Source organism: Pelophylax lessonae (assembly GCF_965119305.1).
Source record: "Pelophylax lessonae genome assembly, chromosome: 11".
Classification (NCBI taxonomy): Eukaryota; Metazoa; Chordata; class Amphibia; order Anura; family Ranidae; genus Pelophylax; species Pelophylax lessonae.
Window position 1 is genome coordinate 10,617,753 of NC_138778.1, and position 17,819 is coordinate 10,635,571.

General features: G+C 41.0%; 1 protein-coding gene across 1 annotated transcript in view; it reads left to right on the plus strand.

Moving 5' to 3' along the window:
* Positions 1 to 17,819, plus strand: part of GAS7 (growth arrest specific 7) — a 240,908-nt gene that overhangs the window by 56,188 nt on the left and 166,901 nt on the right. The gene's annotated exons all lie outside the window — the stretch shown is intronic.

Below are 17,819 nucleotides of genomic sequence, written 5' to 3' on the forward strand. Positions count from 1 at the left end.
GAGAATGGGGGTGGTTATAATTATATTAATAATAAGAACAAGAACAATATTAATAATATGAAAAATCATAATAGAATATTTTTTAATGATAATAAAAAAATGAATAACTTTATAATAACAGTAATAGTAACAATAATATCAATAGTAGCAGTAAAAATAAATAATAAAACAATCCAATCATAATAATGATGATCAAATTATTATATATCTATCTATCTATTTATTTTTATATATATATATATATATATATGTATATATATATATATATATATATATATATATATATATATATATATATATTATGAGAGAGAGATAGATATTATAATGTTTGTGATTCCTTTATCATTTTATAACAGTAATAGTAACAATAATATAAATAGTAGCAGTAATAATAAATAATAAAAACAATCCAATCATAATAATGATCAAATTATTATTATTATTATTATTATTATTATTATTTATATATATATATATTTTATATATATATATATAATATGAGAGAGGTAGATATAAAATGATAAAGGAATCACAAACATTATAATAACAATAATAGTAGTAATAATAAATAATAACAATCATAATAATGATCAAATTATACTAATTATATATTAATATTCATATTATTGTTGAGGTTTCTAATTGCTATTTAATATCCATATCCATCAGTAGTGGTACTGTTATTGTTGACCATAATAATGATAATATAATATATCATAAACCACAATAATAATACTGCTAATAACAATAATATGAATAATAAAAGCATTAATATTATTATAAATTAATATCATTATTATTAACGTATATAATTAGTATTATATAATTTTTATTACATTTTTCAAATGATACTAATCATAATCTAATTAATAGAATATGAATTATTTAAATATTAATACTGTTAATTACAATAACAATGATAATAAAGGGGCATGAAAGAAACTCTGCTGTTTGTAATGTAATAGAGCGAAGGATTGGTGGGAAATGTGTTGGGACTTCCTTTGTGGGGATGCCCGGGACACCTGTGTGGTCAAACACGGCCTTTACACAGGGGTACCCATAAAGTGATGGTACACCCTCTTATATACCCAGTAAAGTGACTGGCCTTTGATAAATTAAAGATTGAATAAATCCTCCTACATACGTTGTACCTGTTTATCTACAGCCTATCTATCTTCTCTTCTCTACATCCATTCAAAGTGCAGAATTTACACAGGACCTCTCAGCTCTGAGAATCAGGGGGTGGAGAGCTCTGAGAGCCGATTGGAGGGAAGGGACACACACCCCCCTTCACACAGGAACAGAGCTGAGGCTGTCAATCACAGGCTGTGTGCTGGAGATCCCTCCCCTGTCACCATATTTTCTCTTGGTGTCAGGAAAACTTGTCAGAAGTGACTCATGCAGATAATGGAGGAACAAAACAGCAGACAGAAATGGCACTTAGTGCTCTGGAGTGAGACAAGTACACATTATAGAGGGATGTGCTTTGTTCGTGTTTCAGGTCTGAGGTTTACAACCACTTTAACCTCTTCCTGCCCCCGTAGTCTAGCAAAATGACGGCCGCAAAGTGGTTAAGTTATCCTGACTGGGCGTCCTATGACATCAAGCAGGATAAGCCGCTCGCGTGTGCCCTCAGGGATGCGCAGTGCGCCGATCGGTCCTGTAGTGTCGCTGTCACACACCTCATCTTCGATCCTGGTAAAGAGCCCATGACATCTTTGTCCAATCACAGCTGGCTGGCAACATCCTAACCAGGAAGTGCTGTTTATTGTCTTTTCCTCTATTCACGCTAACAAGGCGAGGGGGGGGGGGGGGGGGTTCTGCACTGATGATCAGCGCATTGATTATCAGTGCAAGCCCACCAGGGATGCAAATCTGTGCCCATTAGAGATGCCATTCTGTGCCCATCAGTACTCCTATCAGTGCCACCCATAAGTGCCCATCAGTAGTGCATATCAGTGCCACCTATGAGTGCCCATCAGTGCCACCTATCAATGCCGCCTATCAGTGCCCACCAGTGCCGCCTATAAGTGCCCATTAGTAGTGCATAGCAGTGCCACCTATGAGTGCCCATCAGTGTTGCTTATCGGTGCCCATCATGCAACCTTTGAGTGCATATCAGTGCCTCCTATGAGTGCCCATCAGTGCAACCTATGAGTTCCCATAAGTGCTGCATATCAGTGCTCATCAGTGCTGCATATCAGTGCCTCATCATCAGTTCCCACCAATGCCACCTTATCATGGCCCATCAGTGCTGCCTATCAGTGCCCATTAGTGCTGCACATCAGTGCCACCTATCAGTGCCCATCAAAGCTGCATATTAGTGCCTCATCAGTGCCGACTCATCAATGCCCATCAGTGAAAGAGAAAACTTACTTATTTACAACATTTTATAGCAGAAACAAACTTTTTTTTTTTTTCTAAATTTTAGGTCTTTTTTTTTTTTTTTTCTTTGTTTAGCAAAAAAAATAGAAATCGCACAGGTCATCAAATACCACTAAAAGGAGCTCTATTTGTGGGGAAAAAACTGATAACCATTTCCTTTGAGGACAGCGTTGCATGACCGAGCAATTATCATTTATAATGTGACAGCGCTGGCAAGCTGGAAATAGGCCTGGGCAGGAAGGGGGGGGGCAGTAGAAGTGGCCGGCATTGAAGTGGTTAAGAACACCCCGTAATAACGATTCCTCATAGACCCACCAGGGTGAGGATCTTTATCTCCCGATATATTGCGTCTTGTCGATTTTTTTTTTTTTTTTTTTTTTCTGTGATTTTTGAAGTCACATGGCTGAAATAAAAACCCTTATCCTTGTGTAAAGCTTTGGGATAGTAGTCTAGCCCCCCCCCCACACACACACACAGATAGCTGGGAGTTGTAGTCCCCCAGCCAGTAGTTGTTTGGCCCTCTCTGGTTCCCCTCATTGCTGGGAGTTGTAGTCCCCCAGCCAGTAGTAGTTTAGCCCTCTCTGGTTCCCCTCATTGCTGGGAGTTGTAGTCCCCCAGCCAGTAGTTGTTTGGTCCTCTCTGGTTCCCCTCATTGCTGGGAGTTGTAGTCCCCCAGCCAGTAGTTGTTTGGCCCTCTCTAGTTCCCCTCATTGCTGGGAGTTGTAGTCCCCCAGCCAGTAGTTGTTTGGCCCTCCCTGGTTCCCCTCATTGCTGGGAGTTGTAGTCCCCCAGCCATTGGATACCAGTTGAATGGATTGTTTAGGTTTGTCCTCTTATTACAACATTTTGGTAAATCCAAAGGAGATTGTGTAAAGCTTTGGGATAGTAGTCTAGCCCCCCCCCCCCCCCCCACACACACACACAGATAGCTGGGAGTTGTAGTCCCCCAGCCAGTAGCAGTTTGGCCCTCTCTGGTTCCCCTCATTGCTAGGAGTTGTAGTCCTCCATCCAGTAGTAGTTTGGCCCTCTCTGCTTCCCCTCATTGCTGGGAGTTGTAGTCCCCCAGCCAGTAGCAGTTTGGCCCTCCCTGGTTCCCCTCATTGCTGGGAGTTGTAGTCCCCCAGCCAGTAGTAGTTTGTCTCTCCCTGGTTCCCCTCATTGCTAGGAGTTGTAGTCCCCCAGCCAGTAGTAGTTTGGCCCTCCCTGGTTCCCCTCATTGCTAGGAGTTGTAGTCCCCCAGCCAGTAGTAGTTTGGCCCTCTCTGGTTCCCCTCATTGCTGGGAGTTGTAGTCCCCCAGCCAGTAGCAGTTTGGCCCTCTCTGGTTCCCCTCATTGCTGGGAGTTGTAGTCCCCCAGCCAGTAGCAGTTTGGCCCTCCCTGGTTCCCCTCATTGCTGGGAGTTGTAGTCCCCCAGCCAGTAGTAGTTTGTCTCTCCCTGGTTCCCCTCGATCGGATTCTGTGGACCCCCCTTGTCTGGTGTGCGGCTGGCTGCAGCTGGAATCCAGCTGTTGAGAAGTCGGCTCGCCCTCCTCCTCTGGCCGGGGAATCCTCCAATGGAGTCATGCAGCAGCTGCGCCCTGCGCTGATCTCCGGGGATACGCCGCACATTCTCCAACAATTGATGTATTCTGCAGCACGATGAGAGAGACTGAGAGGGATACAGAAATTTACGAAGCCTCTCCAGACAAACTGGCTGCCTGGCCCGGCGTGCTTTAACCCTCTCCTGCCCATCTGTGGCAGATCTTCACAAGGAAATGGCTTAAAAGGTGACCACACACTATACAATCTGATTGTCCAGAGATCTCCTGTAAATTATGTCATGCCAGGGCCTGCCTGATTGGATACCAGTTGAATGGATTGTTTAGGTTTGTCCTCTTATTACAACATTTTGGTAAATCCAAAGGAGATTGTACAATCAGATTGTATAGTGTGTGATGAGTTGTGCACCTGCTGGGGGATTTAACCCCCTCCATCGTTTGCAAATCTTCAGTTTCATTTTTGCAACTGTCCACAAATGGTTAAAGTCCACCTCCAGTCAAAACTTTTATTTTAGTTTTGGGTGGAGTAGAGATGAGTGAGACCCTCTGCCAGGTTTTTATTTCTGTCTGTGTCCCCATCAGGTTGATTCACCCTCACTTCCTGTCCCAGTGACCACAGTCACATGCAACACACTGTATCCCAGCCACATGTGTCCCCTATGGCATTCATCCTCTGCACATGGCTAGGTACAGTATCTCACAAAAGTAAGTACACCCCTCACATTTTTTGCAAATATTTAATTCCATCTTTTCATGTGACAACACTGAAGAAATGACACTTTGCTACAATGTAAAGTAGTGAGTGTACAGCTTGTATAACAGTGTAAATTTCCTGTCCCCTCAAAATAACTCAACACACAGCCATTAATGTCTAAACCGCTGACAACAAAAATGAGTACACCCCTAAGTGACAATGTCCAAATTGGGCCGAATTAGCCATTTTCCCTCCCCGGTGTCATGGGACTTTTTAGTGTTACAAGGTCTCAGGAGTGAATGGGGAGCAGGTGTGTTAAATTTGGTGTTATCGCTCTCACTCTCTCATACTGGTCACTGGAAGATCAACATGGCACCTCATGGCAAAGATCTCTCTGAGGATCTGAGTGAAAATTTCCAAATTGGGCCCAAAGTGTTAATATTTTGTGTGGCCACCATTATTTTCCAGCACTGCCTTAACCCTTTGGGGCATGGAGTTCACCAGAGTTTCACAGGTTACCACTGGAGACCTCTTCCACTCCTCCATGATGACATCACAGAGCTGGTGGATGTTAGAGACCTTGCGCTCCTCCACCTTCTGTTTGAGGAGCCCCACAGATGCTCAATAGGGTTTAGGTCTGGAGACATGCTTGGCCAGTCCATCACCTTTCCCCTCAGCTTCTTTAGCAAGGCAGTGGTCATCTTGAAGGTGTGTTTGGGGTCGTTATGTTGGAATACTGCCCTGCAGCCCAGTCTCTGAAGGGAGGGGATCATGCTCTGCTTCAGTATGTCACAGTACATGTTGGCATTCATGGTCCCCTCAATGAACTGTAGCTCCCCAGTGCCAGCAGCACTCATGCAGTCCCAGACCATGACACTCCCACTGCCATGCTTGACTGTAGGCAAGACACACTTGACTTTGTACTCCTCACCTGGTTGCCGCCACACACGCCTGACACCATCTGAACCAATTAAGTTTATCTTGGTGTCATCAGACCACAGGAGATGGTTCCAGTAATCCATGTCCTTAGTCTGCTTGTCTTCAGCAAACTGTTTGCGGGCTTTCTTGTGCACCATCTTTAGAAGAGGCTTCCTTCTGGGATGACAGCCATGCAGACCAATTTGCTGCAGTGTGCGGCGTATGGTCTGAGCACTGACAGACTGACCCCCCACCCCTTGACCTCTGCAGCAATGCTGGCAGCACTCGTACATCTATTTCCCAAAGACAACCTCTGGATATGACGCTGAGCACGTGCACTCAACCTCTTTGGTCGACCATGGCGAGGCCTGTTCTGAGAGGAACTTGTCCTGTTAAACCGCTGTATGGTCTTGGCCACCGTGCTGCAGCTCAGTTTCAGGGTCTTGGCAATCTTCTTATGGCCTAGGTCATCTTATGTAGAGCAACAGTTTTTTTTTTTTTTTTTCAGATCCTCTGAGAGTTCTTTGCCATGAGGTGCCATGTTGAACTTCCAGTGACCAGTATGAGAGAGTGAGAGCGATAACACCAAATTTAACACACCTGCTACCCATTCACACCTGAGACCTTGTAACACTAACGAGTCACATGACACCGGGGAGGGAAAATGGGTAATTGGACCCAATTTGGACATTTTCACTTAGGGGTGTATTAACTTTTGTTGCCAGAAGTGTACACATTAATGACTGTGTGTTGAGTTATTTTGAGGGGACAGTAAATTTACACTGTTATACAAGCTGTACACTCACTACTTTACATTGTAGCAAAGTGTCATTTCTTCAGTGTTGTCACATGAAAAGATAGAATAAAATATTTACAAAAATGTGAGGGTGTGCTTACTTTTGTGAGATACTGTATATCTGAAGAGCGGTGATGTCACTCCTGTATAATATATCTTATATCTGGAGAGCGGTGATGTCACTCCTGTATAATATAACTTATATCTGGAGAGCGGTGATGTCACTCCTGTATAATATAACTTATATCTGGAGAGCGGGGATGTCACTCCTGTATAATATATCTTATATCTGGAGAGCGGTGATGTCACTCCTGTATAATATAACTTATATCTGGAGAGCGGTGATGTCACTCCTGTATGATATAACTTATATCTGGGGAGCAATGATGTCACTCCTGTATAATATAACTTATATCTGGAGAGTGGTGATGTCACTCTGTATAATATATCTTATATCTGGAGAGCGGTGATGTCACTCCTGTATAATATAACTTATATCTGGAGAGCGGTGATGTCACTCCTGTATAATATAACTTATATCTGGAGAGTGGTGATGTCACTCCTGTATAATATAACTTATATCTGGAGAGCGGTGATGTCACTCCTGTATAATATAACTTGTATGTGGAGAGCGGTGATGTCACTCCTGTATAATATATCTTGTATCTGGGGAGCGATGATGTCACTCCTGTATAATATAACTTATATCTGGAGAGCGGTGATGTCACTCCTGTATAATATAACTTATATCTGGAAATAAAATGTGAGGGGTGTACTCACTTTTGTCAGATACTGTATTCTCAGTGCATTCCCTAATTCCAAACATACCCGGTGAGCTGACTGAAGCATGAGAGGGAGGTTTCACAGATCCCTTGGAGGAGAATGCGGTTGGAAAGCACTGTGAAAGGCTTGCTGAATCTGTCATTTATGAAGCTTGGATTAGACAGATGGAGGGTCTCCCAGAATCCCATCCTAGGTTATGAGGAGGAGAAGTATAACGGAGGGGCGTTCTCGCGGCGGATTGGTATATTCCAGAACCAGATGGGATATAAAACATTTTAATCATATTGCTGGCAGGAAATAAAAGACGCTTCATAACAGCATACAGCGATAATAAATGGCTGCGCTGGCTGGGGGCGGGAATTGTCTATATCACACGGCGATTGCACAATGTATACCGCCATAAAGAGGAACTCCAGACCAATCCTGCTTGTAGGCTTCACCATAGAGGGGGAACGCTTGTTCCTCCAATTTATAACTCGCAAATTCGCTTTCTTCAGATTTCCAGACGTGTGATTGGTGGATGAAAGTTCCTCTAAATAGTCACAGTTTGCCGAAGAAATTGGCCAGATTTGAGGAGTTCCAGCCGTTCCAATCCAAAGGCTGCCAGGGTCCCATTTACATCTCTATCAGAAATGCGCACAGAGATGCGTGTTTCCGAACGTGACACCCAAAACGCGCAAAGAAAATGGCTGTTCCGTTGTGCAAGAAAACGCCAGAAAAACAAAGAAATGCGCTGTTCAAAAACGTGCGCTTAAAAAAAAAAAAAAAAGTTCTGGAGCCACATTAGCGCGTTTCTATTAAAGTGAATGCACTGCCCTGCTCTCTGTTCCTGTCCCTGTCTCTGCCCCTGTCTCTGCCCCTGTCTCTGCCCCTCTCTCTGTCCCTGTCTCTGCCCCTGTCTCTGCCGCTGTCTCTGCCCCTGTCTCTGCCCCTGGGCTCAGAGAAGTGGTTGCAGCGGGATGATCTGCAGCTGCAGGCGTTACCCCGGTACGGCTTTTTAGAGCCAGCGGTCGTCTTTCAGAAGATAACAGCCAATGTGGCCCGGGAGCGGGAGGGGACCCCCCCCCCCCCTCTCCTCCTCCCGCCGCCTTCCACAGCTCTGCCCGGATCTCCCTTCCCACCGGGAGACCCAAGCAACCAGCAGCTGGTTGGAGTCCCAAACAAAGCCGGATTCGGCTGTGATCGGGTCTCCGATGTAGTAACCCGGAAGCGGCGTATTGACGACACTTCCAGGTTACTCTGCGGCTAACGGCGCCGAACTGAAAAAACTGTCAGTATTCAAAAATGCAGATTTCGGCATTTTGAATACATTGAAGTGCAGTGGGAGGGGTTTGGGGTATTTTAGACCCCCGATCCCTCCATAAAGAGTACCTGTCACTGCCTATTACTGTCACAAGGAATGTTTACATTGCTCGTGATAGCAATAAAAGAGATCACTTTTTTTCTTTTTTTTTTTTTTTAAACAGTGCTAAAAATAAAAAATGAAATAAAATTAATAAAACCCTCCCCAATTCTTTTTTTTTTTTTTTGGATTGGTACATGTACAGCTCCCCTCTTTATTTTATTATTTTTAAATTATTATTATTATTATTATTTATTTTTTTTTTTATCAAAAGCTTGCAAATTTCTCAGGAAAAAAAAAAAAATAGGTCTTGCCTCCCTTAAACTCCATGGGGTCTGGCGCCGTGTTGAGGGTTCAGAGGCTGATTGGACCCAGCCCCATATATACCATAAATTGTGCATACCGACTATACGCCATACACATGGAGCAACAGCGGATTGTCCAATCGATGGGATCGGTGGCTTTGCGGATGTGTATCGCGCCTCCTTATTAGATTTGGAGTCTCCAGCCGGCATGGCCGACGTAATATACAGACATGAAACAATGTCGGTCGCATTGGACGACTCTCTTTTTGCGTTTCTATGTTGTTCTATTGTTCCCAGCGGCACAGATGCACAGATAAGAATTGATGGCACGGTTCAGTAGATCAGCGATCTGTCCTGTCCATTATCTGGGTGGAGTCCGGTTTTGTTCTCTGTAACACCGATAAGACGATTCTGCTAACCGCCGGGCGGATCCGTTGTCTCGTCTTTTGGGGCGTATTCATGAGAGATCAGATCTGACAGTTCATCGCTGTTATAAATCTGATATGGGCGATCTCATCAAAAATTTTATTGGAATCCAATAAAGGCTTAATATGTGAAATATAAATAATAATAATATACTTAATATAAATGAATACTAATATAATAAAAAAAATTATATTTTTAAATATAAAAATACAAATATACTAAATATAAATGAATACTAATGTAAGATAACATAATATAATAAAAAATGTATATTTTAAATCTAAATATTAATACAAATATACTAAATATAAAAGAATAATGTAAGATGGCATAATATAATAAAAATATATTAAATATAATTATAATAATACAAATATACTAAATATAAATGAAAATGTAAGCTGGAATGATATAATAAAAATGAATATATTAAATAGAAATAATAATGCAAATATACTAAATATAAATGAAAATGTAAGCTGGAATGATATAATAAAAATGAATATATTAAATAGAAATAATAATATAAATATACTATACATAAATGAAAATGTGAGATGGCATGATATAATAAAAATGAATAAATATAAATGATACAAATATACTATATATAAATGAATAATAATGTAAGATGGCATAATATAATACAAATTGATATATATATTAAAAATAAATAATTATAAAAATATACTAAATATAAATGAATAATAATGTAAGATGGCATCATTTAAAAAAAAAAAAATAATATATAAAAAAATAAAAATTGAATAATAATGTAAGATAGCATAATATAATAAAATAATATATTATAAATAATAATACAAATATGCTAAATATAAATGAATAATAATGTAAGATGGCATAATATAATAAAATGTATTATATTAAATATAAATAGTAATATTAAAGTATAACTAAAGGCAAACATTTTTTTTTTCTTTTTTGTTTTGGATAGAGTGGAGAAGGATTAGAACCCCTGTCAGTATTTATAGCTGTCTGTGCCCTCGTTCAGGAGATCCACCCTCTCTATTTGTCCTGTTTACCATCATCATTGAAAGTGAAAGTAAAAGAAAATCCCAAGTTTTGGGTTGTCCCCAGAAAAGTAATAGAGGGGAAATCTTTCAATGGGGACACTAGTTCTCGTTGACTTGGGGGCCTCCAAGGAATTCTCCTAGTTTGCAAGGATTTCCTTTTACTTCCTGTTTGTCTATGGGACAGGAAATGAAGGGAAATCTCCGCAATGGGACACAGATGATGGAAAAAAAAAAATCTAACAGGGGTTATAACTTTCCCTTACTCTATCCCAAAATTTGAAAAAAAAAAAGTTTTTTTCTACTTTAACAATACTAATATAATCTGTAATATAATACAAAAAATATTAAATATAAATGAATATTATTGCAATATAATATGTATTATACTAAAAATGTATATATTAAATATAAATAAACATAATGTAATATAATATGTTTTTATAAAATAATAAAAATGTATATATTAAATATAAATAAATGATAATGTAATATAAAATAATACAATATAATTATGTATATATAATATTTTTTTAATATAAAACAATAATGTAATACAAATTAATATAATGTAAATAGTAATATAATATGTTCTATAAAATAATTAAAATGTATATATTTAATATAAATAAATGATAATGTAATATAAAATAATACAATATAATAATAAAATAAAACAAATACATATTTTTTTTTAAATATAAACAATAATGTATTACGAATGAATATAATAAATATAAATAGTAATAATGTAATATAATCAAAATAAATATAAATACATTTGCTGGATCACAGCTCATCCCACAGTGCAATGCAGAGCCCCTCCATAGGTCAGTGAGCAGTGGATGGGATGTGACTGAACCCTTCTAGCACCTGTCCCTGGTATGAGAGCTCCCAGATGTTAGTACATACCACCCTGATGTGCCGGATGTTAGTACATACCACCCTGATGTGCCGGATGTTAGTACATACCACCCTGATGTGCCGGATGTTAGTACATACCACCATGATGTTGCGGATGTTAGTACATACCACCATGATGTTGCGGATGTTAGTACATACCACCATGATGTTACGGATGTTAGTACGTACCACCCTGATGGGCGGATGTTAGTACGTACCACCATGATGGGTGGATGTTAGTACATACCACCCTGATGGGCGGATGTTAGTACGTACCACCCTGATGGGCGGATGTTAGTACGTACCACCATGATGTGCGGATGTTAGTACGTACCACCCTGATGGGCGGATGTTAGTACGTACCACCCTGATGGGCGGATGTTAGTACGTACCACCCTGATGGGCGGATGTTAGTACATACCACCATGATTTTCCGGATGTTGGTACATACCACCATGATTTTCCGGATGTTGGTACATACCACCATGATTTTCCGGATGTTGGTACATACCACCATGATTTTCCGGATGTTGGTACATACCACCATGATGTTGCGGATGTTGGTACATACCACCATGATGTTGCGGATGTTAGTACATACCACCATGATGTTGCGGATGTTAGTACGTACCACCCTGATGGGCGGATGTTAGTACGTACCACCCTGATGGGCGGATGTTAGTACGTACCACCCTGATGGGCGGATGTTAGTACGTACCACCATGATGGGTGGATGTTAGTACGTACCACCATGATGGGCGGATGTTAGTACGTACCACCCTGATGGGCGGATGTTAGTACGTACCACCATGATGTGCCGGATGTTAGTACGTACCACCATGATGGGTGGATGTTAGTACATACCACCATGATGGGTGGATGTTAGTACGTACCACCATGATGGGTGGATGTTAGTACGTACCACCATGATGGGTGGATGTTAGTACATACCACCATGATGTGCCTTCATAGCTGTGACCACTTCTCCCGCTTTTTACAAAGGACAAGATTTCTTTTAAAAATGGACCTGTCCTCAGATATATTGTCAATTCTAAATCCACACATGCTGAGTAATGTGTCCGTGTAACACTCCCAGATATTACCTCTCACAGGGATCATGGTACCCCCCCCCCCCCACCCCTAAAAATGCCTTTATCTGCTTTTCTCTCCAAAAGAACAGCACCATCTTTGTTCAGGCATCATCCAGAGTCACCATCTACTTCCTGGACTGAGGTGACGGCTCAGAGACCACACAGTCAAGTAAAATTCTGGTGCCTGCGCAGTTCTTGGCTGTTGTCACAAATGTCTGACACAGATCAGCCCCCTGCTGCAGCCTCCCTTCCTGTGACTTGCTACAAAGTTACACTGCACAGTCTGATCACTTGAGAGGAGGAGGAGCTTTTCTGAGACTTTTTACAAAGTCACACTGCACAGTCTGATCACTTGAGAGGAGGAGGAGGAGCTTTTCTGAGACTTGCTACAAAGTCACACTGCACAGTCTGATCACTTGAGAGGAGGAGGGGCTCTTCTGAGACTTGCTACAAAGTCACACTGCACAGTCTGATCACTTGAGAGGAGGAGGAGCTCTTCTGAGACTTGCTACAACGTTACACTGCACAGTCTGATCACTTGAGAGGAGGAGCTCTTCTGAGACTTGCTACAAAGTCACACTGCACAGTCTGATCACTTGAGAGGAGGAGGAGCTCTTCTGAGACTTGCTACAAAGTTACACTGTACAGTCTGATCACTTGAGAGGAGGAGGAGCTTTTCTGAATATTGATGCTGCTGCTGTATATTGTGAAAAGCCAGAAATGTATTCATGAAGACCCGAATATTTACTGACCAGCCCATTATAATAGCTGTGTCATGGCTGAGACTTGTAGTGCTCCAGAATCCTTAGGGCTCAAACCGAAGACTTTGTTGCAGTTTCGATGGATTGGAATCCTCACCTTCATATTCAGCGCTTTCATCACGCCTTTATGCCCCATTTACATGACTTGCAGTACAAAAAAACAAGGATGGTAAAGTGTGGACGCACACAGATGCAATTATTTACATTATGCTGATCACATCTACAATCCCTATGCCTTATCCCAGTAATCTATTCCCATCTTCCTTGTAGGTGCGTTCTGGGCGGGGCTATGTGGCTGACTGTGGAGTCGAATATATTGAACATGGAAGGGAAATTTGTATCGTTCACGGTTTACGCCCCATGCGGTACAGATACCCCCCCCCTTGACTTCTGGTGCCTGTTCCTTTAAGCCGGTACACAGCCAACAGAGATATCCGGCCTGGCTCTCTGGAGATCAGCGCAGCGAACGCGGCCTGCGGGCGTTTTTCCTCCTCCGCGTCATGCAAACACAACAAGTAAACTCTGGCTGATCCCGCAGATGTTTGCTGGGAATTTTATATACTGTGAGGATAAAAAAACAAAACCTTGTTCTCCCTGGAAGGTGAAAGACGATGATCTGCGCCGGGAGCGTCAACAGGCTACAAAGAGCGAACCGCGTACGGATAAATGATAGGGAATGGCGGGAAGGGGTAACCATTTCCAAGATGCAGAAATATTAAAAATGTATTTAATCTTTAAAAACTCCGGGGAAAAAATTTTTTGTCTAAATGCTGCCGGCATGTGCATTCTTTTGGACATTCACTGGACGAATGTAACAAGAACTCGCCCTGCCATGACGAATTCTGACCGTATTTTACAGTGATTTCCTATGACTGACCGCTCCACCTACTGCCCATCAGGTGCTATTTTTCCTGATTGAGATATTTCAGGGAAAATACCGCATTATGGCCACTAGATGGAGCTTTCTGAAATCAACCTATTACAGTAAACCCCCGTTATATCGCGGTTCAGTTTTCGCGGTCCCGGTATTTTGCGTCTTTTTTTCTGTAAGACTATTAATATTATATTAATTTATCAATTATTAATTAAATATTTTTGTGTTTTCCATTGCTCTTGCTCTCTCTCTCCAATATCTTTTATGTGTTTAAATGTGTTTCTATTGTTTTAAAAGTGTGTTTAAAGACCTTTTTAAAATGCTTTTAAAAGTACGGTGAAAGTTATAAAAACATGCCCAGGGTGTATTAGGGTATTTCTGTTTTGCAGATTTTCACTTATCGCGGCTAGGTCTGGAAAGTAACCTCTCCGATGGAGGGGGGTTTACTGTAACCACTTCTGGACCGGAAGGATTTGCCCCCTTAATGAATGGGGGTGGTATAATAAAAAATAATATGAAAAATCATAATACATAACAAAATTACAGTAATAGTAATAATATTAATATTAGTAGTAATAATAAATAACAACCATCATAATAATGATCAAATTCTACTAATTATTATTATTCATATTATTGTTACTATTATTTACATTTATAATTGCTATTTAATATTCATATCATCAGTAGTGGTACTGTTATTGTTGATGATAATAATATATCATCAACAACAATAATAGTACTGCTACTAACGATGATATGAATAATAAAGCAAAAATGTTATTATAAATTAATAATATTTATTATTATTATTAACCAGTTCTGGACCAGAAAGAATTTGCCCCCTTAATGAATGGGGGTGGTATAATAAAAAAAATAACAAGAACAAAATAATAATATGAAATATCATAATACATAATTTTTAATAATGCTAAAAAAATTACAGTAATAGTAATAATAATATTAGTAGTAATAATACATAGCAACAATCATAATAATGATCAAATTATACTAATTATATATTATTATTCATATTATTGTTACTATTGTTTACATTTATAATTGCTATTTAATATTCTTATCATCAGTAGTGGTAGTGTTATTGTTGATGATGATAATGATGATGATAATAATAATAATAATATAATATCATCAACAACAATAATAGTACTGCTACTAACGATTATATGAATAATAAAGCAATAATATTATTATAAATTAATAATATTATTATTATTAACCAGTTCTGGACCAGAAAGAATTTGCCCCCTTAATGAATGGGGGTGGTATAATTAAAAATGATAAGAACAAGAACAAAATAATATGAAAAATCATAATATATTTTTAATAATGATAAAAAAATGACAGTAATAGTAACAATATTAATATTAGTAGTAATACTAAATAACAACAATCATAATAATGATCAAATTATACTAATTATATATTATTATTCATATTATTGTTACTATTGTTTACATTTATAAGTGCTATTTAATATTCATATCATCAGTAGTGGTACTGTTATTGTTGATGATAATGATATCATCAACAACAATAATAGTACTGCTACTAATGGTGATATGAATAATAAAGTATTATATATAATATTATTATTAACCACTTTTGGACCGCAAGGATTTTCCCCCTTAATGACCAGGCCGTTTTTTTGCAATTCGGCACTGCGTAAGGGCTCTTTCACACGGTCCGCCTCCGTAGGCGGATCCGTGTTGCTCAGCGGGGATCGATCCGCGATCCCCGCTGAGCCGGCGGGTGACAGCTCCGTCTCCGCTTGCAGTGCGGAGAGGGAGGTGTCTCAGCCCCCGCTGCCCTCTATGGGGGACCGCCTGTCCGCTCTCACCCGATCCGATTACTGAACGGATGGAAAAATAGGGTTTCCATCCGTCCAGATTTCACGGACAAGATCGGATACGGATGGCAGCGGGTGTCAGCGGAGATGTCTCCGCTGACACCCGCTGCCCCATAGAGCTGCATGGAGGATCCGATCAGATCCGCCTAAAAAACTGACAGGCGGATCTGATCGGATCGCCCGTGTGAAAGAGCCCTTACTTTAATGGAAAATTGCGCGGTCGTGCAACCCCGTACCCAAATAAAATTGATGTCCTTTTTTCCCACAAATAGAGCTTTCTTTTGGTGGTATTTGATCAACTCTGCGATTTTTGTTTTTTTTGTTTTTTTTAAACAAAAAAAGAGCGACAATTCCGAAAAAAAAAAAAGTATTTTTCACTTTCTGCTATATAACATTCCCACAGAAAAACAAAATTTAAAAATCTAATTTTTTTTTATCCTTTTTGTAGGCCATTTTTTTTATTCTGCTACATATTTTTGGTAAAATAACAAAAAATCGCAATAGGCGTATTTTGATTTCACCTTGAGTTATCGCGTCTACAAACTAGGGGAAAGATTTATGTAATTTTTATTTTATTTATTTTTACTAGTAATGGCAGCAATCTGCGATTTTTAGCAGGACTGTGACATTGCGGTGGACAGATCTGACCCCTAAATTACATTTTCGGGGGGACTAGTGACATTACTACAGTAATCAGTGCTAAAAATATGCACTGTCACTGTACTAATGACACTGACAGGGAAGGGGTTAACCTAGGGGCGATCAAAGGGTTAAGTGTGAGCCTAGGGGGTGTTTTCTAACTGTGGGGGGAGGGGCTTGTGGAATGACCATAGAAACCTGTGTTCCTATATAGAAGGATCACAGGCACTCTGTGATCATTCCAGGGAGAAGAACGGTCGGCTGTGTTTACAGCTGCTGCCCGTCCCTCTCTCTCAGTGGGGAGCGTTTGCGGGTGCCCGGTGGCAATTGGGGCCGCTGGCCCCCGTGGATCGGCATCCCCGCTGCCTAGTGGGGGCGGGATCGCGCTGTCGCCCCCAGCACCACGCACGTTACCGACATAGGGCTACGTTGGTTCACGCAGGAGAGGCATCCTGCCGCAGTAAATGTGCGGTGGGCGGTCTTTATGTGGTTAAGCAAAATACAGTCAGAAATTCATCACGGCTTTTCACATTCGTCCCGACATTTTTTAATTCATTTTTTTATAAATGGACCTCTTGGTGGTTTTTGTGTATTTCTTCCAGATCTGTGCAGTAATCCGGTGTTTAAACTTTCTTCCTGTAATAAAGACCGCTCACTTCTGCTCTCTCTGTCCTTACAGGGTGACTGGTCTTGTCTCCGCCCCCTCCTGTAATTTTCTGCAGCCAGCCTGTAGTGGGTGAGGCCTGCCAGACAGGGCCGGGACAAGGGGTGGGCAGGAGGGACGGTTGCCCTGGGAGTAATGGTTTATTGCAGGGATGGGGGGGGGGGGGCGCGTTGACCCTAACCCTAAGGGAAGGGGGGTGCGCAGTTTGGCATCCTTGCCCTTGGCGCTGGATGACCTTGTCCCGGCACTGCTGCCAGGCCCCTCCCACAGCTCTGCTCTCTGCACAGGCTATGTACAGCACAGCGATGATGTCACTGGTATTTTAACAAGGTAATATCTGGGTTTGTAACATTTTTTTTGTAGGGGGTCAGCTGATGCGTTGTGACAGGGGTGGCAACACAGGAGCACAATTAGGAGACTAAGAAAGAGCATGGTCACCCTACAAAAGGAAGGACTCTCTTGGCAGGATCACCAGCATGACAACGCAGGGGCACAAATGCACACAGCGGTGGGAGAGCTGCAACTACAGATCGGAGTCGCAGGGCATCGCACGCAATGTTTCTCTGCTCACTGCGTCTCCATGGCGACCGTCTCTCTGCGATCGCTGCACTTCACTCATGTGGGATGATTCCACCAAACAAACTGTTATTGTGTGAAGCTGTAAACTAATTATCTGTCATCAGATCAGAATAAAAATAAGAGGATAAGGAGGAGAGATGGTGGGAGGATGGAGGGTCACATGACACAGAGAGACGGTACCGGGGAGAGGAGTGCGCCTCCATCCCTGGGTCCCAGGGTG